The sequence below is a fragment of the Canis lupus genome, chromosome 6 (genome assembly GCF_003254725.2).
Source record: "Canis lupus dingo isolate Sandy chromosome 6, ASM325472v2, whole genome shotgun sequence".
Classification (NCBI taxonomy): Eukaryota; Metazoa; Chordata; class Mammalia; order Carnivora; family Canidae; genus Canis; species Canis lupus.
This window is the reverse complement of record NC_064248.1, coordinates 26577402-26604868: the sequence shown is the minus strand read 5'-3', so window position 1 is coordinate 26604868 and position 27467 is coordinate 26577402. Positions and strand designations below refer to the sequence as shown.

General features: G+C 46.4%; 1 long non-coding RNA gene across 2 annotated transcripts in view; it reads right to left on the bottom strand.

The window, feature by feature from the left end:
• The window catches only part of LOC112640327 (uncharacterized), a 389014-nt gene that overhangs the window by 30075 nt on the left and 331472 nt on the right, over positions 1-27467 (bottom strand). For both annotated transcript variants that reach the window (XR_003123978.3, XR_007411029.1), the window contains exon 7: positions 1007-1165. This is a non-coding gene — a long non-coding RNA (uncharacterized LOC112640327). The remainder of the gene's footprint in view (positions 1-1006; positions 1166-27467) is intronic.

Here is a 27467-nt window from a genome sequence, read left to right as displayed (position 1 = left end):
GTATTAGATACCCCCGGGTCCCCCAGAAATCTCTCCTCCAGCACCGAAGCAGCTGTGCAGTCCCCGGGTTCCAGGCTGCTCCATCCCCGGTCTTCTCTCTCCTGCCCATCCTAGACCAGCCCGAGGCGCAGCCATCCGGCCGCCCCTCTGCAAACCTGCCCCTTGGGGCCCCACACTCCATACCTAATGAACGTTATAACAGAAGGTGCTCCCCAAAATCCTAACGTCCTCTCCTATGAGGAGGCGCTCCGGAGCCCACTGTGGTAGCAATAGCCGCGAAGTACTCCCCCCACCCCATGAGTCTAACTGAACGTGCTCCGTGGCTGCCAAGCGGTGGCTGAGCACCTTGGCTTCATTCCTTAGATAATGCTTGTTATTCTGTTGTAAAACCTTGGGGGTGGGGGGTGTCCCCTCACCACCACAGGAATTATTCTGTCAACCCCAACCTCCGTCATGCACATCTGCTGGTTTAATTGAGGATGAATGGTGGGCAGGTAGGTTTCAAGCGTCCAAAGACAAACTTGGATGGACTCCAGAACTGAGAATCATTCTGAACAAAGCACCCTCACACTCCAGGGTCGGGGTTAACGAAGTACACAGTCCTTCCTGCCAACTTTTGTTTCCCAACCTGGCCTATTCACGGTCTGCATCCGCAGACATTGACATTGCCTCTGTGATCAGAGCGCCCAAGGTTTGTTCATCTGATATGGGGTATTGGTCCAAACTTAGCTTTCAAGACTTGAAATAGCAGAGGAGGAAGCATCTGGGGACATAAAGGACATAGAACCTAACTGTACCCTAACTTAAAGTCTGACCTCTATCCAGAAACTTAATTGTTATATCTCAGGGTTCACCAGCAAAAGAGGACTGTAGCAGACATATATAGAAAATCATAAATTACATCATTATAAGATTTATTAATAGAAATAATATGATTTGTTACTATTATATTATTATAGATTAGATTTATTCTAATCCTTATAAAAATAATAAGGAACTGGCTTACCTGATTATGGAGGCTAAGTCCCCAAATCTGCAGTCTTGCCAACTGGAGACCCAGGAGGCTTGATGATGTAAGTTCTACTCCAAGTGCAAAGGCCTGAGAAGCAGGAGAACCAGTGGTGGGCTCCCAGTCCAAAAAAAGAGTTGATATTTCAGTTGCCATCTGAAGAAAGGAAAAGACCAACGTCCCAGGTCAAGACAGGCAGGCAGGAGGGTCAGTCTTTCTATTCTATTCGGACCTTCAACTGATTGGATGAGGCCCACCCACAGCAGGGAAGTTAGTCTGCTTTACTCAGTCTATGGATTCAAGTATTCATCTTGCTCCAAAACATCTTCACAGACATACTCAGAGTAATGTTTACCCAAATATCAAGGCCTAGTCAAGTTAACGAATAAAATCAACTATCAATTTCAGTTTTTCTTCCTTTGTAAGGAGCATAATACTAGCTACATAGAGACACAAATTGGAAAAGACTAACCAGGTACTATGGGCTTACGTTGTGACCCTCTGACTTAATGGTAATTTGACTTTGAGCCAGCCACTCAACTTTGTAATATGGTGTTTCCATTTGTGAAGAAGAAGGAGCAGGAGGAGGAGGAGAGGAGAGGAGAGGAGAAGAAAAGAGGAATGGAGGAGAAGATTCCTACTTGCCTCACCTATTAGTGAGGGGTTCACCTAAGATAAAACCGTGGCTCCACCACAGCCACACAATGGAGTTACCTGGGCAGGTTTTTTTTAAATGCTCGTGTTCCCACCACACTCCAGACCAATGAAACCAGAAATCTGGAGGTAGAACCCAGGCATTATTTTTAAAGATCCCAGGTGATTCCAGTGTGCAGTCAAGGTCAAGAACCGCTGGATTAAGTAGATGTGAAGGGATCTGCCCAGATGTTAGGTATTTTCATTATTGAGCCTCCCTCAGCCCCTCGCCAGGGAAGAAAGCTGGCTTGAGACCACTGATGTCACACATACACATCAGTGCCCCACACTGTTATAATCAGAGCCACAAAGGTAAAAGTGAAACTGAAGATAGTCACAGAAAGCATTTCAATGTTCCAAACCAACTCAATTTTCCTTAAAAATGTGACCCTTAGAACTGTGAATCCTTCCAAGAACTGGGAAGAATAGTATAAACATGTGGCCTGGTCTATTAGCCTGCTTCTAGCCCAAGCTGGATTTCATGAGTTCTCTGGGGTAGGGATGGGGGCTCCATCACCTGCCACCATTCAACCCCACCTTTCTTCTGGATCCTCCCAGACAGCGTGGCCTGCTTCCCTCTGGCCCTTGCTCATGCAACACAACCCCTCTGCCCAAACATGAGGAACCTCCCCCCCACCCCCCAAGCTCTATTGCAGAGCTGGAGCTAACAGAGAAATCATGTAAGCTTGGAATGCCTCCTGTATCCCACAGACGCCCTCTTGCCTATCCTTTACTGGCATCTCCTCCATCATACTGGGCCAAGGAAGGGAGAGGGAGCCCAGCACACAGTAGGTAAGCCCATGACGAGGCCAACACTACCTTGTGGTTGGCCTCAGGCTGTCCTGCTGGCCTCAGTGTCTTCCTCACTAGGCTTGCCAGGGAATAGGATCACGTGTTCTAGACCCGCCCTCCACGATGCACAGCATGGGCATCACCTTGTCAGGAAAACAGCAGCTCTGACCCCACCCCAGACCTACCCAATCAGAATTCTCATTGTAACAAAACCCCCCTGTGATGTGTAGGCACACAATGTGAACGAAGCACTGGTCTCTACCTTATATGCATCCAGAACAGATCAGGGGTTGATTCAAACAAATAAATGGTTACCAAGCACTATGCAAGGAACTACAGTAGAGTCTAGGCATGTCACTGTGAATGGAAAGCAGTGCCAATCCTCAAGGAACTCACAGGGGGTGGGGGGTGGGAGACAGATGGTGACAATAGTCTGCCAAGTGCTCTGTGAGGGGTAAGTGCAGGATGCTGTCAGAGAGCGGATGGGGCCATTATGGTGGTTTCAAAATGTGTCCACAAATTCTTTGATCATCCTTCTTTCATGAGGTAGAGCTTAAGTGTGAGCTGGTTCTTAGCGAATCACTTCTAAACAACAGAATATGATGGCCCCAGTCTGTGACTTCAGAGCCTGGCTAGGCTGCCATAACATAATACCCCGGGGCGATTTGTAAACGACGAACACTGACCTCTCACCCCATTCTAGAGCCTGAGAGTCTGAGTCCAGCACAGTCAGGGGCTGGAGAGGACCCTCTTCTGGGCTGTAGACAATCACCATCCTCTTGTATCCCCACATGGTAGAAAGGGAGAGAGAGCTAGAGCTCTTGGCTCCCCCTCCTTTTAAAAGCACTGGTCCCATTCATGAGGGCTCCACCCTCATGACCTAATCACCTCCAAAAGGCTCCACTGAATACCATCACACTGGGGGTTAGGATTTCGACATATAAATTCTGGAAGGCAAGGAGCACATTCAGTCCATTGTAGACATAAAAAACACTGTAGCTTCCTCCCTGCTTTCTCTCGGCCCATCACTCTGGGGGAAGCTGGCTGCCATGTTGGAAGAACATTGCAAGTCCTATGAAGCAGCCCACAAGGAGATGGACCACACCCCCTGCCAAGGGCCGTGTGGCTGAGCTATGGAAAGGCATCCCCCAGCCTCGGTCGAGCTCTCAGATGACAGAAGCCCCAGCTGACATCATGATTGCTCATGAGACACCCTGATCCAGAACCATCCAGCTAAACCACCCCTGAATCCCTGACCCAAAGAAACCATGAGATAATAAATACTTGTTGCTGGGATGCCTGGGTGGATCAGCGGTTGAGCATCTGCCTTTGGCTCAGGGCGTGATCCCAGGGTCTGAGGATCGCATCCCGCATTGGGCACCCTGCGAGGAGCCTGCTTCTCCTTCTGCCTGTGTATCTGCCTCTCTCTGTGTGTCTCTCATGCATAAATAAATAAAAACTAAAAAACTAAAAAATAAAGATAAATAAATACCCATTGCTAGAGAATGCTAAATTTGCAAAGGTGAGGGGGGTAATTTGTTAAGCAGCACTGGAGAAATAATACAGGCACTTAATGACATTCTGTAGAAACAAGGAAGGCCCCTAAAATAATCTCTAAGTAATCTATAAGCTAAAGCCTGAAGGACAAGTGGGACTTAGGTGCTATGGGCAGTGGAGTGCTCCAGAGAGGGCTGCAGCACATGGAAAGACCTGCTAGAGAGCACGTGGCGATTCTGATTCAGATGGCCAAGGGGAACAGTGACAGATGACACTGGAGAGGCCGGCAGGGGCCAGGTGATATGGGGCCGTGTGCACCACGGAGAGGAGCCTCTGCTACCCTGAGGACCACGTGGGACAGTCAACTGCACAAGAGTGATGGGGTTAGGTTCACGCTCTATAACATTTCTCCTTACACCTTGGGAGGAACAGGTTGGAAGGGAAGCAAGCTGGGAGGTAGGGAAAGCAGAGAGCAGGCTACTGCAATAGTCCAGGTGAGGAATTATGACAACGTGGACCGAGGCAAGGCCTGTGACCAGGACATGATGATTACTGCCTGCAGATGCACTTGCACACGTGACTGGCACCTTTCCTGTGTGCACACATATGCCCGTTTATGCTCAGCATTTGCTGGCTGGGAGCATGTCACCTAAGGGAGGGTTTAGAGGCAAAAGAGATTAGGTACTAGGATACTGGCCAGCACCCACTCCCACCTCCAGAAACCAAGCTTGTAAGACAATGGAAATTTGGATCCTAGATGCAGCTCCAAGGAAAACTGAGGCTAAGAGGCCTCATTTGGGAGGTAAGGAGGGTAAAGTCTCCTTCCTAACTTCATACTCTCAAAAGAGGACTCTTTTTCTGTCCATAACAGTCAAATCTGTAGAGACAGAAAGATCACTGGCCGCTTATGGCTGGAGGTGGAGGTTGGGGTATAGGATGGTGATCGCTAAAGCTTAGCGTTTCTTTTGGGTGGCGATGATGTGTTCTAAAATCATCTGTGGTGGTAACTGCACATATGTGTGAATATACCCAAAACCATCAAGCTGCACACTTTCCATGGCTGATTTCTATGGTGTGTGGATTATAGCTCAATAAAGCTGCTGTTTAAAAAGACAACCTTTTCCATGGGATGGAGCCCTGCATCAGGCTTTGCACTCAACAAGCAGTCTGCTTGTCCCTTTTCCTCTGTTCCTTTCCTCCCCCTCCAAATGAATGAATGAATGAATGAATGAATGAGTAAGTAAAATCTTTAAAAAGATGACCTGTTCTCACACTTGGTCAGAGACTACAAAAGCAATGGATAGAATGGCTGCTTGACGTTGTTATCATGTCTTCATTTGGTGATGGTTTCCCTACTTCAGACAGAAGGTTAGCCTCACAAGGACAGAAGTTTCATTGTATTCAATGGTGCCCTCCAGAGCCCATAACAGCCTGACACATAGCAGGTGCTAATTTAAAAATATTCAACGAATAAATGGATGAACATCTTGACCAAATCCTCAAGCTCCCCAGCATCTGGAGCAAACCCTCTCCTTGTTCTAATGCAAGAAGGGTCCCTCCACTTTTCAAAGGTCTGTGGTGGCAGGGAGGGTAGTATCTTCCATAAGAGCAGCTTGGAAGGAGCTGCCACAAGTAGCCTGTGATACGAGCCTCCCTGCAGAAACCTAACTCCCAGCAGCCATGGATCCAACCACCACACCAGGGTGCTCCTCTTCCATTTGATAAACTAGTTGAGTCAGCACCAATTAACACTTACTAATCCAATTTTCATGAAACTGGACAAGCAAACACAGAAGTTCACAGAGCAGAGGAAATTGCTGGAAAGCAGAGTGAAACACCTCTTCTGGCTTCTTAGCCTGCTACGATGTAAGGGGCCTGTCCAGTGGGACTTGGAAAGCAGATAGCAGTTCAAGGTCACCTTGCATGCACACTGCCGTCCTTCCATCGTCAGAGGCTTGAGAAACGGGCACTCATGTAATACAAACAGGCCCTTTCACACTTATGTGGAAGCGGGGCTCAGTGAATGAACCATGGCACCCCTTCTGGCCAGATGATCCCTGATGCCTGTCTGTACCCACATCCTTCCCATTCAACCTTGAAATCTGAGCAGGAATGGAACCTTCCATCTCATGGGTGAGGACACAAAGGTAAAGGTATTGGCTGCCTTTCTTATGTGCTCAGCCTTAGGAAAGGAGTCCTTGCAGTAAGCTGGCCCTGTGAATCTGGGGAGTTGATCCCAAATTGGAGTACTAGTTTTGCCAATTACTCTCTGACCTTAGACTGATTAACTGTCTCCAAGCCTCAGTTTACCCACCTACAAATTAAGCAGTATCTGCAAATTAACTTCATGTTAAATGAGATAACGCATACAAAGCATTTACCACAGGGCCTGGCAAAAGTATGCTTTCAATAAAAGTTAGTTTAAAAAAGAGATCATTCAGGCCCTTTCTACCATGCATAAAAAACTCCAACACACCATGTTCTACTGATAAATAACCATCCTAAGCCTCCCCTTCCCTTTCCCTAGTGATCCTTGAGTGAACCTCAGCTCAGATAATAAGATCTGCATTGGGGATCCCTGGGTGGCTCAGTGGTTTAGCGCCTGCCTTTGGGTCAGGGTGCAATCCTGGAGTCCCGGATCGAGTCCCACATAGGGCTCCTGGCATGGAGCCTCCTTCTCCCTCTGTCTCTACACCTCTCTCTCTCTCTCTCTCTCTCTCTCTCTCTATCATGAATAAATAAATAAAATCTTTAAAAAATATATAAGATCTGCATTGAGTCCATAGTGCATCCATTCATTCATTCAGTGCAGCTTTGTTGAGCACCTACTGTATGCCAGGCCCTGAGCAAAGCCCATGGTAGAAAAAGAAAACGTTCTATGCCTACCTCCAAGGGCTTTGTAATAGCGGATATAGCATGCAAGTGCACACAGAAAGAGGTAAGAGAAGGTCAAGTAATACAATTTCCTGATGTGACCTGCCCTAATGCCTCATGGACTGAAAACTCCCTTAGCCTGCCCCATCCTCAACCTGTTGCCCCTGGCTCCAGAAAAGCTCGTGTTGGCCTCATCCTCCCAACATGGGGGCTTCATAACTGAGGAGTGGCTGAGTCTTCCAACTAATACTTATTTTGTGCTGTGAGTCAGGCACAGTTCAAAACACTGGGCTGAAAACGGTAATAAAACAGACATGGCCACATTCCTTGTGGAGCTTAGAGTATGCTGTGGAGGACAGCTGCTAATATAATAAGTGTGCAAATAAATGAAAATCGGCCACTAGGAAGCAGTGAGCGAGAGTATGTAACGCAATAAGCATGTATAATAAGAGGACGGGAGCTAGGCGTGAGATGATAATGCTGAAGCTCAGATTTTGATATATGATGAGGGCTGGCATGAAGGAAGGGAAGGTTAGAGCCTCTAGGGTAGGGCAAAGCTCATGATGGGGAGAGGCCTGTGTACATGGGAGACAGCTGGACCAGAGAGATGGGGGGCAGTCAGGGGAGATGAGGTTGGAGTGGTGGGTAGAAGCCCGACTGTGACAGACTCGGTGGGGGTCTTGTTGGGATTCTCATTCTTAGAACCATGGGACACCAGAGAAGACCTATAAGAGCTGGGGACTCTATAAGGGGAGATGTGACACAATCATATTTGCATTTTGAGGTGTCAATTTGCTAGAAAGGCTGGTAGCGCAGGCGTGGAGTGAGTGCCCAGAGAGTGATTGGTGGTGGTGTTGGGGAGGAAGGTGGATCATGCACAACCTTGCAGGCCAGTTCGAATTCTGGTCTAAGTTCGATGGGAAGACTTTGGTCTCTGCTGTGCAGAGAATAGATGGAAGAGGGTGAGAGTGGGTGGGAGGTAAATAGTTAGTAAGCTCTGTGATAATCCAGATGGGATTGTATGAGAGCCTGAACAGGATGAGGGGATGGCTGAATGGGAAGATGTGTGGGTGCAGACAGGCATCAGGGATTATCTGGACAGAAGGGGTGCCATGATTCAGTCATTGAGCTCTGGCTCATTGGGCGGACCCCAAAAGAATTCCTTAGGGAGAAGACCTCATTCCACTCTTATGCCCACGAAGGAATCGTGGGTGGAATTTTGTAGGTATGGAGGTATTATCAATATAATAGGGACAGACTCCAAAGGCACTAAGCCTGAGTCGCTATTCCAGGTGAGCAGAGGCCTCTCTGTCAGAACTACGTCTTCTTCTGGAAGTCTTGGAGATGTTTTTTAAATAAGCCACACTTCCCAGAGGTGATAAAAAGAGCTCCTGTGGGGTAAAGATGCTATTTCTAATTTTAAAAACTCCCCAATCCCTCCCTGCTTTTCTGCACAAGAAAACAGATCTCTAGGAAACGACATGTCTGGAAATGCTGCTGTTGCTGGAATAATTTAAAGTCCCAGGTTCATTTCCTTTCTGGCGAAATGTGATGGATGAATTTCCCTTCCTGAGGACAATGTTCCTATAAACTAGGGATTCTCAACTGGGGGCAATTCTGTCCTCCACTCCCTGCCCCCTTCCAGGGGAGATTTCCCAATGTCTGGAGACACATAGTTGTCACATGGGGGTGCTACGGAAATCTAGGGAGTGGAAGCCAGGGGGTGTGTTTCAATAGCCTACAATTCAAATGGTAGCCCATCGCCCACCACATACATACAACAAAGGATTATATGGCCCAAAGTGGCAGTAGTGCCTGAGTTAAGAAACTTTATTATAGGATGCCTGGGTGGCTCAGTGGTTGAGCATCTGCCTTTGGCTCAGAGCATGAATCCAGAATCCTGGGATTGAGACCCACATTGGGCTCCCCGTGGGAAGCCTGCTTCTCCCTCTGCCTGTGTCTCTGCCTCTCTCTCTGTGTCTATCATAAATAAATAAAAATAAATTAAATCTTTAAAAACATTTTTAAAAAGAAATTTTATTATAAATCTTGTCTATATCTGCTCTTATTATAGGTCTTGTTACACTGATTACAAGGATCATGTTACTGTTCTCCTCCTTCAGAAAATGTTGGATGGATGAATGAATGGATGGATGAATGGGTGGATGGATGGATGATTAAGAATTAGTCACTGAATGAATGAATGAGCGGAGGAATGAGTAACGAGTTAACAAGTTAATGAATAGCTAATATGTATGTACATTTGTGATGTCTGTACACTACACACACACACACACACACACACACACTTGCTATCAGAATGCGATCTCCATGAGAACAGGGATTTTTGTCTGTTTTATTTACTTTTATGCCTGACACGTAGGGAACCCTGACCCTGGATAACTATTTGTTAAATTTATGTTGTCCCATGATGTCCTCAGCAAATCAGTGAGGAAGGTACAGTTTTTATTCTTGTGTGACACATGAAGAAACTAAAGCCGAGAAATATAAGTTGTTTAAGGACATACAGCTAACAATTGACAGAGGCCCAGATTCCCATGGACCCTAAAGAACACTCTTGACTATCAAGCAGTATGACTTCATTTTAGAATGAATGAATGCAAGTCACCTCCTTCGAAGACTTTCCCTGGCTTCAGTGGAAGTTCTAGAGAAAAAGAACACAGCTAGCTGGTTTCTCACCTGTCGCCTCCCCCACATCCCAACAGTTCCTTTTCCTTCCCAGGTGAAACAGTGATTGAACAAGGATTATTGAGCTTTGGCAAAGAAGAAAAGGCCTCGTAGTCCCCAAGCTAGTTCTCTTAGAGGCCAGCTGGACTCAGAGGAATGTGCTCAAGGAATGATGGTCTTGAGTGTCTTTGTTTCAGCTTACAAACTTCAATTGGTTGCTAAGAGACTGTACAAAGGGAGGCCCATTAGAAGCCCTCAGAACCCACATGCAGTTACATAATACCAGACCCTTCCTTTATAGAAATGCAAATAATGCAAGTCCAAGCCCTGACTGCAATCTGTGCTGCATGTGATAAGGGGATTTCTTGTTTGGGCCCCCAAGAAATCCTATCTCATGGGGGATGGGCTGTGGAGGAACCAAAGGGTCGCGGGAGGGTTCTTCCTTCCGTGCCACTTCCAAAGGACTTAAATATTAATTAACATGCAATTCAATCCCCACTCCACAATAACCGGATTTGACACAATCGGTATCCACACTAATTAATTCAATGATCCCAGTGTGTTATTTCCAGCATTGCTTTTCTGGCATTTCCAATCAATAAGCAGGGAGAGCATTTATTTTATGCCTCCAAATGTTGCAAAACCATGGTGCTTCCTAATCAGGTTGAGTAAGTACCTCTCAAATAGTACTCCCAGAACTATTTCCTAATCTGCTTATCAAATCTAATTCAAAAATGGAGGCCACTAAGAATAATGAAGCAACCTCTGGGTAGCCCTGTAAAACCCAAGCCAGCTTTGGTTGGAGCTCCTGATTTGGACAAGAATATGACTCCCACCCAGCACAGAAAGGCAGGTTTTCTGACTGACTGTTCAAAAAGACAAGTGTAGCCAGGATAACTAACGTATAATCCCAGCCACCTAACCCATGATTAATCCCATAACTAACCCAGCTACCTAATTCATGGACATTGGAATGCCTTCTATTCTACATATTTTATTCCCCACATATTTACCAAGCACCTACCATGCGCTAAATCATTAAAAACAAGGCAACAGGCTCAGAATGGACTTACTTATGCTGAGGCACACTTCACCAAATTAAGACTCATTTGTAGTTTTAGCTCCTAGAAATGGAATGCTAAACCAGTTAATCAGGAATAGTCAGATCAGCACTAGTCAGGTAATCCACCTGACAAGTTCCTGTCATCTCCTAAAGGAAAATAACCTTGACATAACCAACCAGCTTTTTTGCCAGGCGTAACTTCCTGTTTCCACTCCCTTCTGCCTGTGAAAATTAATAAAGGAGGAAAATCACCAAAATGGAGCCAGGAGGTTTGGCAGGAGGAGCTCTCATGCCCTACCACCCTCCCCCTCCCCCCAGGTGTACATTTACCTGGAAGAGACTGCCTTGCAGGTAGATACTACTTTACTATCCCAGCCGGAGGAAGAAAGGTTTCCTCCTGCCCTGGCAACAACCCAGCCAATGAGAGACTGTCAAAGCTCAGCCAATGGGCTCCTTGTTTAGAACAGCCCTCCCAACTTCCTCCTTTCTTAAATAAAAAAGCATTCCTCTTCTTTGTTCTGAGGACTTGCCTATGGTTTTGCCAAAGTTTGCTTGTCCTGGATTGCAACTCTCTGCTATTCCCTAATAAACCCATTTTTTCTGGTAAAATAATTGGCAGTTTTATCAGGGTTATCATACCTATAAAAGTCATTTTGTACAGCTCCTCAGAGCTCCTTCCTATCTGCTAGATTGGATGCTGCCCAACTCATGAATCATTTAATAAAGCCAATTAGATCTTTACCATTTACTCAGCTGAATTTTGTTTTTTAACAGTATTCAAGGGGATGAGGATATAACAGTGAACCAGAAAGACAGCATCTCCATGCTCTTGGAACTTACATTGTAACAGAGCAGAGAGGTAATCAGCATGTTAACAAATAACATCAGTTAATGACAAGGGCTATGAAGATAATATAGCACAGTGATATGATAGACAGGGTGTAAGTAAAGGGAAGGCTCACCATCTTGCCTGACCCAGAACTATCCTGCTTGAAACCTGTTGTCCTGGCTTACTTGTTAAAGATCTCCCTTTCACTCCTGCAGATGCTCTAGATTGGACAATAAATTATATGGTCACCTTATAAGTGACCACACGGTGACAGGCCACAGTAGACAAGGTAGTCAAGGAAGGCCTCTCTGAGGAGATGACAATTCTGCTAAGGCCTGAATAATGAAAATAAGTCATGCCAGGAAGGGCATCCCAGACTGAAAGAACCACCAGCACAAAGTCCGGAGGGAAGAATGAGCTTGTCTTAATGGAAGAGAGAAAGAAGGTCAGTGCATCACGATAGTGGTGAACAGAAGGGAAAGTACAAGATGAGACTGTAGAGATGGGCAGGGTTCAGATCACATGGAACCACAAACACTTGGGTGTGAATTTTAAATTTAATTCTAAGTGGTGTGCAGAGCCACTGGAAGGTTTAAACAAAGGGGTGATGTGAATCAAAATTTTAAAAGATAACTACATCTTCCATGTAGAGAATGGGTTTTAAAAGTCTAAGAGTTGGGATCCCTGGGTGGCGCAGCGGTTTGGCGCCTGCCTTTGGCCCAGGGCGCGATCCTGGAGACCCGGGATCGAATCCCACATCGGGCTCCCGGCATGGAGCCTGCTTCTCCCTCTGCCTGTGTCTCTGCCTCTCTCTCTCTCTCTCTCTCTCTCTGTGACTATCATAAATAAATAAAAAATTACAAAAAAAAAAGATGTTAAAAGTCTAAGAGTTGAACAGAAGGACCAATTAGGACATTATTGCCACAGCCAAGTGGTAGTAGAGACAAATAAATGTGAATGGACTCAGGCATGTGTTTGAGGTAAAGATCATTAGACTTACGAATGGGTTACACATACAGGACATGAGAGAAAGAGAAGAATTTTGATTCTTGATTCTTGAGTGACTTGAGGATGGGTTGCAGGATGCCCAAGAGTTGAGGTGGAGATCAGACTCCCAGCACAGACTGAACGCAATGCTACCAGCGGCAATTTGCTGAGGGATTGCTATGAGCCAGGCACTGCACCAAGCGTGGGACACCTGAACCCCCTGAATCCTCAGCACAACCCTGTAAGGGTAGACTCTGAGGGGGAGCAGAATGTGCCACCCCAAAATATGTCTCTTTGGCACCAGGGTTATTTTAGGCTCATTATTTTTAAAAAACAGCAGACTCAGGGAAAGATCTGAAAAGCAGGTAGAAGTTACCCTTTCTGGGGCACCTGGGTGGCTCAGTGGTTGAGCATCTGCCTTTGGCTCAGTTTGTGATCCCGGGGTCCTGGGATCGAATCCTGAATCAGGTTCCCCGTGGGAGCCTGCTTCTCCCTCTGCCTGTGTCTCTGCCTCTCCCTGTGTCTCTCATGAATAAATTTGTAAAAATCTTTTAAAAAAAAATAAGTCCCTTTCTAAGAGACATTTACATTTATAAGCGAAATTTCCATTTCTGTTTTTTTTAATTTAGATTCAACTAGCCAACATATAATACATCATTAGTTTCAGATGTAGTGTTCAATAATTCATCAGTTGTGTATAATAATACCCAGTGCTCATCACATCATGTGCTCTCCTTAATGCCCATCACCTAAATTAGCACCATCTCCCCCCTCACCTCCCTTCCAGCAACCCTCAGTTTGTTTCCTGTAGTTAAGTGTCTGTGAGGTTTTTCTGGGAAATCTCCATCTGTAAGGATGTCTCCCTCTCTGTACTAGGAAGAGGATGGCTTAAATCTTTAGAAACTTGTAAATGTGGAGAAGGCAACTACTTAAGTCTTCAGACGCCCTTACCTGCTTTTCCTGATAAACTCCCATAACTGGCCTTCCCCGGACCCCAAACATCTTTTGTCTTTAGCTGAAGATGATGTTTGAGGTGGTACCCTCGGCCATTCAAGGGAGTTGTTCAGTCTTCCTTGGTATCTCTCAATGTATACAGGAGGTATATATATATATATATATATATATATATATATATATATATGTCATTAAACTTCTATTTATCTTTTGCCTGTTAATCTTTTATTATGGAGAGTTGGGAAGGGGCGTCTCAGCCAAAAACCTAGAAGGGTAGAGGAAAAGTTATTTTTCCTCCCCTACAACACTATCATTGCTTCTAAATGACAAGTAAAAGGAGAGGTCCTCAGAGTTGATATATGATTTGTAGAAGTCATTAAGCTGAGGCTCAAGGATGTGTATCAAGACTCATATAACATCAAACCCTAGAGGAAATAGAGCATAATTTCACACACACACACACACACACACACACACACACAAAATATGTGTGTGTGTGAGCACACATAAACACATGCCAACCCCATTTTGCCCAGAACTAGGATCTCTGCTTTGAAATGATGGGTGACCTTTACTAAACATTTAAGTGATTGGATGGAATTAATCGTAGGAATATGTTACAATATTTTGGATGGGGTTGAGGAAAGAGAAATGTCAAAGACTGTACGTTTCTTTTAGATTCTAAAGAACACAAAACTTAGTCCAAAAGTCTTGAATGAGCAACTGAAATAACCTTTAAAGATAATGTTAAGAAACAAAATTCAACCGAGTAAACTTTAAAGACCTTATTGGGTTCATGAAATGATTCACGAATCGGGAGCATTCCATCTAGCGGGTAGAAAGGAGCTCTGAGGAGCTGTACAAAATGAAAGACATTTGTAGGCAGAAGGGAACGGGAACAAGGAAGTTATACTAGACAAAAAAATGTGGACTGGTTGTGGCAAGGTCACTTTCCTGTAGGGCATGGCAGGGTCTCTCAGGCAGATGATGTGACTACTCTGAATCAGGCAATTTCTGATTGACCATTGTAAGACTCCATTTCTGGGAGAGCTGAAACCATAATGAAGCCTCGGTTGGCATTAGTGACTCCTTTTGGGGCCTGTCATCTTGTTTTTTTTTTTTTTTTTTAACAATAATATAGGAAAAAATGCTTGGGATGAAGGATTTGGCCTCCATGATTGTGCTGAAATCACAAGGCTGAGTAGAGAGCTTTTCTACCAGGAACTTGAAATTCTCTTTTTTTTTCTGATTTTTTTAAATTTTTATTTATTTATGATAGTCACAGAGAGAGAGAGAGAGAGAGAGGCAGAGAGAGAGGCAGAGAGAGAAGCAGGCTCCATGCACCGGGAGCCCGACATGGGATTCGATCCCGGGTCTCCAGGATCACGCCCTGGGCCAAAGACGGGCGCTAAACCGCTGCGCCACCCAGGGATCCCCGGAACTTGAAATTCTCAACGTGAGTTGCACTCTTTGCTTTTGAAACCCCAAGCCCTACTAAAATCCCCCCAACTCTGAAGCAGACTGAACACTGCTATCAGCAAAGGCTTCCAAGGACTCACACACACATGGACTGAGGATTGCTTGATGCTGGGGTTGCAATCCCCTGGAATGTCTGCTTTGCCCCAGTGGGGCTGCCTGTTGCAAACCTGACTGCCAGCCTCACCTTAGGAATGTCTGGCTTTGATCCCAACTGATACTGACCAGTCCAGCCTTTGGTGACAGTGGCATCACTTCTCCCAGGGGCCATGCTCTTCCCCGCCATCTGGCAGGGAAGTATTTTATTAGCTGAAATACAATGAACTTTGGGCTCAGGATGGAGAGGAGAAAATATACCAACGGTCTCCCGAAACAATAGGAAGCAGAACGCTTGGTCTGAGACAAATCCTATTAGCAGTAACATGGATCTGTGGAAAGATTCTGTACGACCACTCTAAGGAGAGACAGGAATGTGACAGGAGAGACGTGCCCAACCTGTCAGGGTAGATGATAAAAAATTGATTCACTCTCAATTTTCTAGATGTAGGATCAGTGCCACTGCTCCTACTCACGTTTAGCCTCAGTGAGAGGCTGATGCCAGCGGGGAGGTTGTCAAAGCCCTCCCAAAGCAGAGTGCTTGCCTTTTAGTTTTTAATTAAAATGTAGTCGTGCTCTCAGTATGGGAGGCACCTCCCCGGGGGGCATCTTGGAAACCCGTGGGATTGTTGTGGGTTGTCACAATGATGGGGATAGGGCACTCCGAATATTTAGAGGGTCATAGTCCACCCCATAGAAGGGACAAACCTCAGCCCACACAGAACTGCTCCCACGTACTGGCTGGCCCTCCGAAATCTCTCTGGACACTCCGCTTGATGAAAAACTCATTTATAAAGCCTATTTTCCCTCTAAACACACAGTTATTTTTCACAGTCTTAATTTACACTGAAGCCTCCAGGTCTGGGACTAAATGATAAATCTCACTTTGTTTTATTGAGAATTTGACCAGCAGTTGTTCACCGTTCCGGGAACCCGCATGACTGCTGGCAATGCCACTCAAAGAATCCGAGCCCTCCACCACACACACCCGTGTGCACTGGCCTCGACTGGCAGCCTGTTTACGGAGATGCCAGAAACGGGCACAAGCATGTGCCTACTTCATCGCGGCTTCTATAGTCACAGTCAAGCAGCTACATGTTGAAATGCATATTATTTTACGTAAATGACTTTCCTTCCATTCTCCTTTATAATACAGTTAGGGCATTACATTAAATTTTTATGAAATTATGTGTGCAAGCGAGCTATATAATCTATGATTTTTATCTCTGGATAGTAAAGGGGATGGCACAAAATAATAGTTATAAAAAGACAGCATCAGATCCAACAGGGTTGAGAACCACAGAAATACAATGAAACATTATGTTTTAAAATTTTGAAGAAGGGGCAGCCCAGGGGGCTCAGCGGTTTAGCGCCACCTTTGGCCCAGGGCCTGATCCTGGAGACCCGGGATCGAGTCCCGCATCGGGCCTCCTTCTCCCTCTGCCTGTATCTGTGTGTGTGTGTGTGTGTGTGTGTGTGTGTGTGTGTGTGTGTGTGTCTCATGAATAAATAAATAAAATATTTGAAAAAAAATTTTTGAGGGATCCCTGGGTGGCTCAGTGGTTTAGCGCCTGCGTTCGGCCCAGGGCCTGATCCTGGAGTCCCAGGATCGAGTCCCACATTGGGCTCCCTGCATGGAGCCTGCTTCTCCCTCTGCCTGTGTTTCTGTCTCTCTCTCTCTCTCTCTCTCTCTTTGTGCATCTTTCATGGATAAATAAAATCTTTAAAAAATTTTTTTGAAGAGGAAAAAAATTCTCTCTGGTAGGGCATCTTCAGTTTTTCAATATCCCTTCCCAGTCCTCTCCCCCATGCACACCTTTTTTTTTTTTTAGATTTATTTATTTATTTCAGAGAGAGGGAAGTTGCCATTAAGGAAACCCATTTTATGGATGTGGAACCTGAGGTTCAGAGAAGTTACACATCTTTGAAGAACCTATGAGTAGCTGACACAAGTTTATATTCTAATTTTGATTCCAAAATGTGCTCCTCCCAAACCAAATTCAGTTTTTGTAATAATTTTTAGGTTATACTGGTGTAAATGATCCTTGGGTAAGCATTCGGAGGAGGGGATGAAAGAGGAGATGGGGAAGAGGTAACATAGGGGTAGAGAGTGGAGGAGGAGAAGGTGGAGGGGCAGGTGGTAAGTGGGGGATGGACAGGATGCAGAGAAAGAGAAGTAAGTAGATGAGTAAGGTAGATATTGTAAATCAAATGTGATTTGATTCTACAAGTCAAGATAAAATAAGGAAATATGGAAAACCAAATAAGACCAGCAACCCATGTCCTGACCTGATGATCGCCTGTAGCCCCCACAGGCAGCACCTGTCCCCGGTCCTTGCTGGACCTCATCAGCCGATGCTCCCTGGGGTTGCTCTGGGGTCCACCTGGAACCTCAGAGCTTGAGGCTGAAGCCAGGGCCCAGGTAGCCAAGGCCCCCCGGTTCGTGGTGGTGAGGGGGAAGCTGGTGTTCTCCACCCAGGGACATAAGTGGGGCAACTTGTCCATGAGGCCAAAGCCCAGATCTGAGAGTTGAGGCTGTTACAGGGGCTCAGGGCGAAAATCATGCTCTTGACTGTGGGGAGGTCATCTCAGCCAGGCCAGATTTTCTCACGGGGAGTCCCCGGGGTCCTTAAATACTCTGTTGACCTGATATTTTTCTAACTTCCCGGGGAATGGTGACTTCTGAGTCAGCAGCTTCCCAACGAGCAGCCTCCCAGCCCACGTCCATGGCTGTGCAATAGTGCTGGTGTGAAGGAGCAGCCTGGGGCGCAGTACCCCACAGTCCACTCCCCCTCCTCCTCCCCCTGTCTCCCCTCCCCCACCCACGGTTCCCCTCCTCCTCCTCCACCCCCTTCCTCTTCTTCTTTCTCCTCCTCCACTTCCTCTTCCTCCCCCCTCTCTAACCCCTTTTCCTCTCCCTCCTCCACCCTTCCTCTTTTTCCTCCTCTCTTCTCCCTCCTCCCTCACCCTCCTCCTCCTTTTCCCCTTTCTCCTCCTCTTCCTCCTTCTCAGAACCTGACCCTGATTCCACTGACTAGGGCTCAGCTGAACTGTCTCCCTTCCATGTTGCTGACATCCTATAGGTGGGACGGCAGGTGTCTCTTCTCTCAGCTCAGAGGCCATATGTGCCCTGGCTTTGTGGCCACAGTTGTCTATCCAGCAGGTTCAGTGATGTGCAGAAACTTCCCCTGGAGCCTGCACTCTGCTCCTCCCACTGCTCCCATTGCCCCCTCCTCTCCCTTCCTCTCTAACTGCTTCGGGCAGTCCCTCTCCCTCTGGAATGTTCTCTTGCCATCTCCCTCCTGTTTGGTCTTTCCCATTGCCAGTAAACTTTATCCTGCTCTCAAGGTCCTTTCTGTGTCCCTATTCTCTTTCTTCTTTCATTCCAACAGGCTTTCCCCTCCCGAATGGGCACAATCCCTATTTCTCTTTTCCTCTTTCCTGTGATGCCTTTTATCTTTCAGACATGCTTGCTGGGGTGGTATGACAGCCAAAGTCTCAACTTCCTCCCCTCTGCCTCCCATGGAGTCCTATCTTCTTGTCCTGAACTCCTCATGGCCATCTCCAAGGTTGGAGGCGGGGGGCTCCACCAGCCCCTGCCCCCAATGTCAAGGCCACTGTGCTGGCAGTCATGGTCACCAGAACCTGTCAGCATCTTCTCTCCACTTTCTCCTCTTATTCCTTCCATCATTCCTTTACTTGAAGAAGTGCATCCAGTTTCCACTCTGCAAGAGTCCTTGGCATCAGCCATTTGAGTTAATACCCCTCATGCGGCCACCGCTGATCCCAGAACCTGAGACCAGAACCCAGTCACTGCCTGCATTGGTGCAGATCAATTTTTCTTAACCAACCTAAGCTATTTATTTAAGCCATCCTCTGTCCCAACCAAAGGGATGGAAGATCAGTTTTCTGGCAGAAAGGGAAAGAGGTAGAAAGGAAATGCAGAAAGGGAGGAGATGGAGAAGGAAGTGATGGAGGCAGAGAAGATGCAGGTAAAGAAATGTGTGGGGGGAGACAGAACAAGAAGGGAATCTAGAAGTAGAATCTAGCCCCAATTGTCCTATTTCTGTGTCCCAAGGCAAGTCACCTCCCTCTGGGGCTACGTCTCCGTTTGCATGGCTCCCTGACCAATGGCCCAAGGCTGGAGCCAGCACAACGGATAGGACAAAACCCTGGTAAAGCCCAAAGATGGGTCACAAAAGCACAAGGGGGCACATTCTCACTTCCTTACAGAGATGTCCCAGCTGGGTCCTCCAGCTGCTGCGAGCCCATATGTGCATGCCTGTGGGTGTCCTGTGGGCACCTTCTCTCAAATCCCCACCCACACCAAGGTCATTTTGGAGGAAGCAACTGAAATCCCGCCATCACCAAGCAACTCATAGGCTGTGGTTTCGCCCCAGCCCACTGTCACTCCTGAGCCACGAGACAGCCCTGGCCATACCAGAGGGCTGTCCGAAGCATTTGTCATTGAGGCCCACTGAATTTTATTAGCAATTTTCTCCTTTGTTAGCAATTTCACATTGCATATTAGCATTTGTTTTCATATCATATTAGTATTCATCACAAAAGGCTAATCCCATTAGCACTTTTCACATTGTATTAGAGAAAACAAATAATCGCTCCGTGCCAGCGTGCCTCTGCAGCAAGGATGGTCTTTTCATCTGCTGCTTTTCTCTTCACTTCAGGTCTGGCCCACCTCTCTCTGCAGAGCTACCTACAGGCAGGGGGAAACTCATAGATTCAGACCCAAAGAACCTGTCTGAGTCTTCCAGAGCTGGCATTTGCCCTCCCAAACATCCCCATTCACACATTCACTCCTTCAGGAGTGCTTACTGAACATATACCTGTACCTGGAATCATGCTAAATGCTAGAATACAGTGGGGAATAAGACTCTATGCAGAAAAAGGCAAATTTCCCCAGGTTAGGGTATATATACACAAATTGCAGGGGACTGTTTAAGCAGACTTTTTAAGAGCACTTTGTAGTTGTTCGATTGTCAACGATATTGATATGCCAGTGTCGATGCTTTTACCTTGATCTGTTCATTAAAGCAGGTCCTTTAAAGATCTCTAATAGGCAACGTTCTGCTAGTTAGTATTCCTGGTTGACTTGAAAAAATCCTGCATTTTCAGTAGATATTGATATATATAGGTCAGGATTTGTCTTATCTTGGATTTGTCTCTGAACAAGAAAGGTTATTTTTAGAACTTTGAGGTTTACAAATGTAGGTATTTATAGCATGCACACAAAATCTAAATAGTTTTTATATCTTAAAAAAAAAAAAAGAGCCTACTTCCTTATATTTTCAGACTATCCTCAAGGTAAAATTGACCACTCCTCACTTATTAGGCTTAGATACTGAAATTATCACAATTTCTGGTAAATGCCTCATGTACCAAGAATGACTTTTAGAAACCTGACATTCAATCCTGGGTACATCACCTGCAGGTCCCCGACAACAATGCAGATGAAATGTAAAGATGGGGGAAGGGAAGGCTTTGTATATTGTAAAACATCTTATAGATGTGCAAGACCATGATTACAAATCATGTTGATGTCTCATGTCAGGGGAAAACATGATGAAGACCAAGGGACTCTTAAATGTGTAGTACAAAGGAAGTAGGCAGTTGTTTGATGAAGCCTATCACACAAAAAATAGGTTTCTAGATGCATAAAGTAAACTACATAGTAATTCAAAAGAAACTTAGTATGCTGAACTGCAATCACCACCATACTTTTTAAAATTATGATAAACCAAGATATAAGGTCTTTAAAAAATTTTTTTAATGGAAAACTTCATCCCATTGAATGATTAGTTGCTCCAGTAATGACTAGCACTCTTGAAGAGCTCTGTGAAGAAATCACTTGTCATCTAAATGTGAATGAAGGTAAAGAGAGGTCTGGCCTATAGAAGTAATGAGGATGATGATGATCATAACATTAGTGATGAAAACTGTGTAGAATGATCTTTCTCTTTACCCCTCCCTGAATCTACACCCTTGCTATACAATTTTGCAATTCCTCTCATAAAAGAGAGGGTGTACTTTGCTACTCCTTGGCTTTGGGTTCAGTCATGTGACTTGCTTTGGCCAAGAGGATATTGGCAGACATGACACAGGAGAGATTTGAAATGCACTCGTGTGGTTGAGCATACCCTCTCTAACTCTGTCATCACCATGAGAAGAGCTGCCTCTGAGTAGCAGCTTCTCCTTCAGCCTGGTCTCCAGAATGAACACATGGGGATCAGAGCCACCCAATCCTAAAGTGAAATAGGTGCTTAGTATTGTATGCCATTGAGACTCTGTTGATGTTTGTTACACAGCAACAGCTGACTGATACATAGCAGTAAAGGCAATGCTGATAATAGCAAATTTATTTACTTCTATTTATAGAGAGTTCATTTTAACAATACTGAGAAGATAAGGGCCCTGAATTACCAGGTCTGACTTGGTTCAAATCCAGGCTCTGCAACTTACTTTATGATCTGGGCAGTCAACCTTTCTTAATCTCCTCATGTATGAAATGATATTTAACTTACACTGTAGTCATAGAACAAATGAGGTGATGCCTATTAGGTGCCTGGAACAGAGTAAGTGCTCAACAAAACAAGAAGGGAGAGAAGGAATGAAGGAGGGAAGAAGAAAGACAGAGAGGGAGAGAGAGATGAAGGGGAGGGAGGAGGGAGGAAGGGAGGAGAGATGGAGAAATAAAAGGAGGGAGGGAGGGAGAGATGGAGGGAGAAAGGGAGGTAGAAATAAAGGGAGGGAGGGGAGAGAGGAAGGGAGGTAGAGGGAGAGAGGGAGAGACAGAGGGAGGGGGAGGAAAGGAAGGAGGGAGGAAGGGAGGGGGATACAGGGGGAAGAGATGGGGAAATGGAGGGAGAGGGGGAGGGAGGGAGGGGGAGACACCAAGGGGGGAGGAAAGGAGGGGAAGATGGGGGAGGGAGAAACAGAGGGGGGGCAGAGAGGGAGGGAGGAAGGAGGCGAGGAGGGACAAAGGGAAGGGAGATGCAGGGGTAGAGATGGAGAGACAGAGGGAGGGGAAGGAGAGGAAGGGAAGACATGGAGGGGGAGGGAGGGAGTGGTGGGGGGGAGGGAGGGAAAGATAGAGTGAGGGGGAATAGAGGGAGGGGAGGAGGGAGGAAGAGAAGGGAGATGCAGGGGGAGAGACAGAGGGAGTGGGGGAGGGAGAGAAGGTCATGAAAACAGCAAGTTCCCTTGGCATGGGGAGAAGGTTCCAGCTCACACCTGCGCCGGAGCTCCTCCACCACCGGGCCACACTCTGAGAAGAGCCCTCGCCAGCCTCCCTCCCGGGCCTCCCAAAGCGCACAGCATCTCCAGGAGCCTCACGCCAGGTGCTCGCTGCTTTCACAAGACTTCTCTTCCTTTTAAACCTGTTGCCACAGGAAGAGAGCTCCCGTACTGGCAAAAGACTGGCAGAAAAGGGGGGGGGGAGTCACCCTCATGTATTCTCACTGGGAAATTATCCCTAGCCTTTGATATATTAAAATTGAAGAGCTGTAAATGCCGGTTGTCATGGCGACATTGTGCATGCCGCCCTGCGATTGGCGGTGTAAGTTCACTTTCCTTTGGGTGTTGCAGCCTAATTAACTGTTATTTTTGTCAGTGTGGAGGAAGAGCCCACACTTGAGGTTTTTGGCAGTGATTGCAGCCCCTGCGGACTGAGTTAATTTTCATAGACTACAAAGAGAGAAATGGCTGGGCCCCAATCATATTTATAGTCTCAGGAAAGTTGCCAATGTTTAAGTAAGAGTCAGAGAAAATATTAGCACACACTCCCCTTCCCCCTCAACTTTTCTCTTTGGCAATTTCAATTTCCCTAGCAATCACAAAACTTATTTGGGTTGGAGAAGGGATGATAGGCAGTGGTTAACCCACACCAAGCTTCAGCCTTTGTTCCTGGCTCCAGCTGCCTCTGCCGCCCCCACCAGACACGCAGACACTTGTGTGCTGGAACTTGCTGGAATGTTCAGGGCTGCACCGTCATCCCATCCGGGCTGGTACCACACCAGTACGTAAGCCAGGCTAGCAGGGACATGTGAAAGCCATCTGATGCACTCCTCTAGCTCCACACACCACGAGGTCATAATTATCCCGGCCCACTTGGTGAATCCGGCCAATTCCCGAAGGGCCTCCAGGAAAGGAATCCCATGTTGCCACAAGCCAGGAAACCAGAAAGCTATCTTGTTGCAATTTAAACCAATTTGTTTTCAATTTTGATTTTGAGATGAGCTGAAGTTAACCTGTGTTACCAATGAATTGCTCAACTCATATTCTCTCTTCCAATTTTTTCTTTTCTTTTTTTTTTCTTTTTTTTTTTTTCTTCCTGCTTTGCATTTTTGGAAACTGAAGATTTCCTTCTTCTCAGTAAAGATGAAGGCAAGGGTTTGCGCTGCTAATAATCCCGGTTCTGGTTTTAGGAGAAACTAAGCTCTTGCTGAGAAGCCAGTTGTGAGAGCGGCACTTGTGCTGTGAACTGAAGAATGGAGATAAACACTTGAAATTAATCTAGGAAGAGGGGGAAAGAAGAAATGGTGCATGGGCCACAAAAGGCACAAAAGCTTCAATTCTTTTGGACCACTCTGCTCCTTCACCTGGTCTTCCTCTGTTGGAAGGTCTCTCCCTTCATGGCAGAAACTTCAGCCTCCTTCCCAGCAGCCCCTGCAGCCAGAGTGCAGGCACACGGCACACACTCTGCCCATCAGTGGGGCCCGTGCAAGACTTGGAAATGGAAGCTGGTTGCCAAGGGAATCCACTCTGAAGAGTTGGGCAGCAGGAATGCTCAGCTTCCAGAGACAAGGCAGGCAGAGACTCTTCCAACAGCATTCCATGCCAGCAATCAGACCAGGGCACCTTGCTCGGGGGTGGCCCCCTGTGTCAGCTCCACCTGCCCAGGGCTGCAGCATAATTTCAGGGATGTTCCCGAACCCATGGCCTCTAAGCCAGGTTCTCTGCAGATTCCATGAGTGTGTATGACAAATATGCTAAATGTGTGCGTGTAGGTATGTGTGCCCATGTGTGTGGGCATGTGCGTGTATGTCTGTGTCTGATATCACTTTTTGCGGGCTGGTAGTAAAACGAGGCTGGTCCAAGGAATTCTTTGGAAAGAGAATACGTATCAGTTCCTTCATGAAACAGGTCTCAGCTCTTATCCAAGAGACCACATCTGGGATTATTTTTGACACCATAACCAACAGAGTGTTACTCAGCCACCGTTTTTCTTTTTTCTTTCTTTTTTTTTTTTTTTTTGGTTTATTGAAGAGTTTATTAAAGGAAATTTTTATAAAAGTGAAGGCAAAGCTTAGGCAAAGCAACAAGAAGTGGTGCAGTATACCAGGACAAGTGCCCATGGGATGTTGAAGGGGCAAAAAGAAAGAGCTCTTTCCAGAGCTCAAAAATAGAATTGTGGCAGGAAGGGCTCCCATTCAGAAGCAATGTCTCAGAAGGGTAGTCAGTCTGCAAGAGCCCAGAAGGGACTGGGCCAGGGAAAACACTCCTTATACCCCTGGTCCCTACCAGTGTATCCCACTGGCTGAATTCATAAAAGCCATAGGGCAAGGAATGCGGGTTTTTCTCAAACTAATAGTTAAAATCAAATTTGGTAAAACCTCACTTGTAGGAGAAAGGGATTTTCTGGCATCTGGGAAACATGAGTTTGGCTCTGAGTTGGCTCCGGCATACGCTCCTTGCTCTAGACTCGATGACTCGCCTGGCTGGGTCTGAACCTCTCCCAGGCATTTTGCATACTGTCTGGATCTATCTAGCACAGGGCAGCAATTGCTGAGGTGAGTGACACCGAAGGAGAGCGCTTGCTCAGATGTGAACGCCTTGCCAGCATCGTCTCCTATGAGTCACATGCATACAGACAGCTTCCAGCTTCAGAGGAGGGCTGCTCATGCGCATCAGACACCACATAGGCAGAGATTAAACACACCCCTGTTTGCTTCCTTCCAAATGAGATCAAAGATTGCAGACAAGGCATCAGAGATCAGAGATCAGATTCGGCAGAAAGGAGACTTTGGGTGTTCTTAAAGCATCAGTAACACTGGACAAGGCAATGGCCCGTGGTACGAATAGGCTCAGTGGGAACCTGCCAAAGGCCGGGTAATTAAACTTTGTCTCATTAAACTACACAGAGATTTCTGTTGCTGTCAGCTCCGAAGCCTAACATGCACAAGGCCTTGGCCACCTGTGTTCGTCAAATAAAGTTTTATTGGAACACATGCTCATTTATTTACAATTTGCTTATAAGTGCTCTTGCACTGCAAAGGCAGAGTTGTCCAGCTACTACAGCCTAGGATATATGCTCTCTGGCCCTTTACAGAAAAAGTCTGCTCAACTTTGGTCTAGGGCATTGCTGCTCAACTTGTGGTCCTAGAACAGCAGCATCTGGGAGCTTTCAGGGGTACAAATGGACCTACTGAAGCACAATCTCTGGGTGTGGGACCCATATACGTGTGTTCCAAGAAGCTCTTGTGTACACTCACATTAGAGGAGTGCCATCCTAAAGAGTTTGTCCTTCATACTGCACAGAAATCTGTCTACCTGAAGAAGATGTGATATTTCTATTCCCCCCCCAAAAAAAACTACCCCAAACAAAACTAATCCTTCCTTCCCCCAAAAGCCCCCCAGTCTGAAGGGTCTCCTTATTCCCCAAGGTCTTTTGTCCTTGATAAAAGGACAATTCCTACAAAAGTTCATCCACCACTTGCATCCTGGCCAGCTGAGGTGCTTCTGCTCATCAATGCTCACCTCAACCAGTTGCCTGAACTCTAAACCATAAGGTGTTTCTGCAGGACCAACAGAAATGCACTCACATGCGGTGAGCAAATACCAGAGAGCTTAAGTACTGTGCCCTTGAATCAGACGGGTGGATTTAGACTCTGCCCTTGCCCTCTTAGAGGTGTGACCTTGGCCCACTTACCTTATCTCTCCAGCCTGGGAAGTGAGCAAAATAATTAAGAGCATCCACCTCATGGGGCCAGGGGGAGAGTTAAATGAGTTAATGCACAAATACCCGGCTCTTGGTAAATGTGGGAAGAGTGACGTTATTATTAACCGGTGGCCCATCACAAACATTTTCCCCCTTCAGTTAGAGCTGTGTCACAGCCAAAAAAGACAGCAGTAAGTGGTCATCCGTCTTTGTACACAAGCCTTTGGGGTCATACTATCATGAAACGCATCACTAGTTCTCCGTGTGCTCCCAAAATCCTTGGCTTCCTTTCTGTCGTTTAAGATTTTCCAGACATCATTTTAGTCCGTTGCTGTCCCTGGTTGTCACTCAGCACTTTGGGTTCCATTTGACAGTTCAGATATTGTTGGGTCTCTGCTGCGTGCCTGGCACTCCAACACCCGGGAGACAGAGGTAAGCAAAAGGACTTCATTCTTAAGAATATGTTGATGTGGAGCAGTGTTTGGCAGAGGAACCTGGTGTGTTTGTTTGTTTTTTTTTCCTCCCCAAACAAGGTCTTAGGGAGAAATGCACTGAAGAAAGAGACGGGAAATGGGAATGAGGCCAGGAAGGGTCTGGGCTTTACCTGCTGAGCTTCCTCCAAATCCCGCTTTGCAATTCCCTCTAAAGAGCCTGAGGAATCCTCCCAGAGCCTTGGGTACATGCAGAACAAAAACGGAAGATCATTGGCCTGTGTGGTATGGGCAGAGGGACTCAGACACGGCCAGGTTTTAAAGCACTTCTTCCTCTCGCTCTTGCAGAGCTGAAGGGAAATCTGTCTGGTTCTCTTCTAATTCTCTGTTTCCATTTCTGAGCAAACATCTCTGAAAGGACCCTTATCTTTCCCTCTTATTTCCTATTCTTTCTCTCCCTCAAATTACTCTCTCTCTCTCTCTCTCTCTCTCTCTCTCTCTCTCTCTCGGAAGCCAGAAGATTTTGGAGGCAGAGAGATTTGACAAGTGTCAAGAGACCTGGCACCTGTTGGTTTTGTCTGGTCAATATCTCCTTCCCCCTCTTCTGGCCGCAACACCACAACTGTGCTGAGAGGGACCATCACCTTTCTCTGGCTCTCAGACTAGATCATTTGGGTGGCAAGGACTTCATATACACTTGCAATAGTAAGCAAGGGACTCAGCCTGGCCAACCAGAGTACCACATCCTCTGGCCTCAGTGATTGGCTTAATTTAGGACAGGAGACCCAATCAGAGCTGAGGCTACTAAGAAAAAGTAAAAGCTTTTCTGCTGAGCTTGAGTGGTGAGGTTTTAAAGCCTGGTCCTCCCAGAGCACAGTGGAGAGGGAATATGGGGTCCAGATGGCCACATGTCCTTGGCCTCATCAGCATCTCATCTAACAGAGTGGACAGCAGGTGGAGGAGACCAGGGGACCCGACTGATCAGCCCTAAGAAAGGTCCTGCACTAGGGTTTCACTCTGTCAAGATTTGTGCAATCATCCCCAAAAGGACACCCCTTTCCGATATTAGATCTTGGAGTTTAGGGACATCTGGGTGGCTCAGCAGTTGAGCATCTACTTTTGGC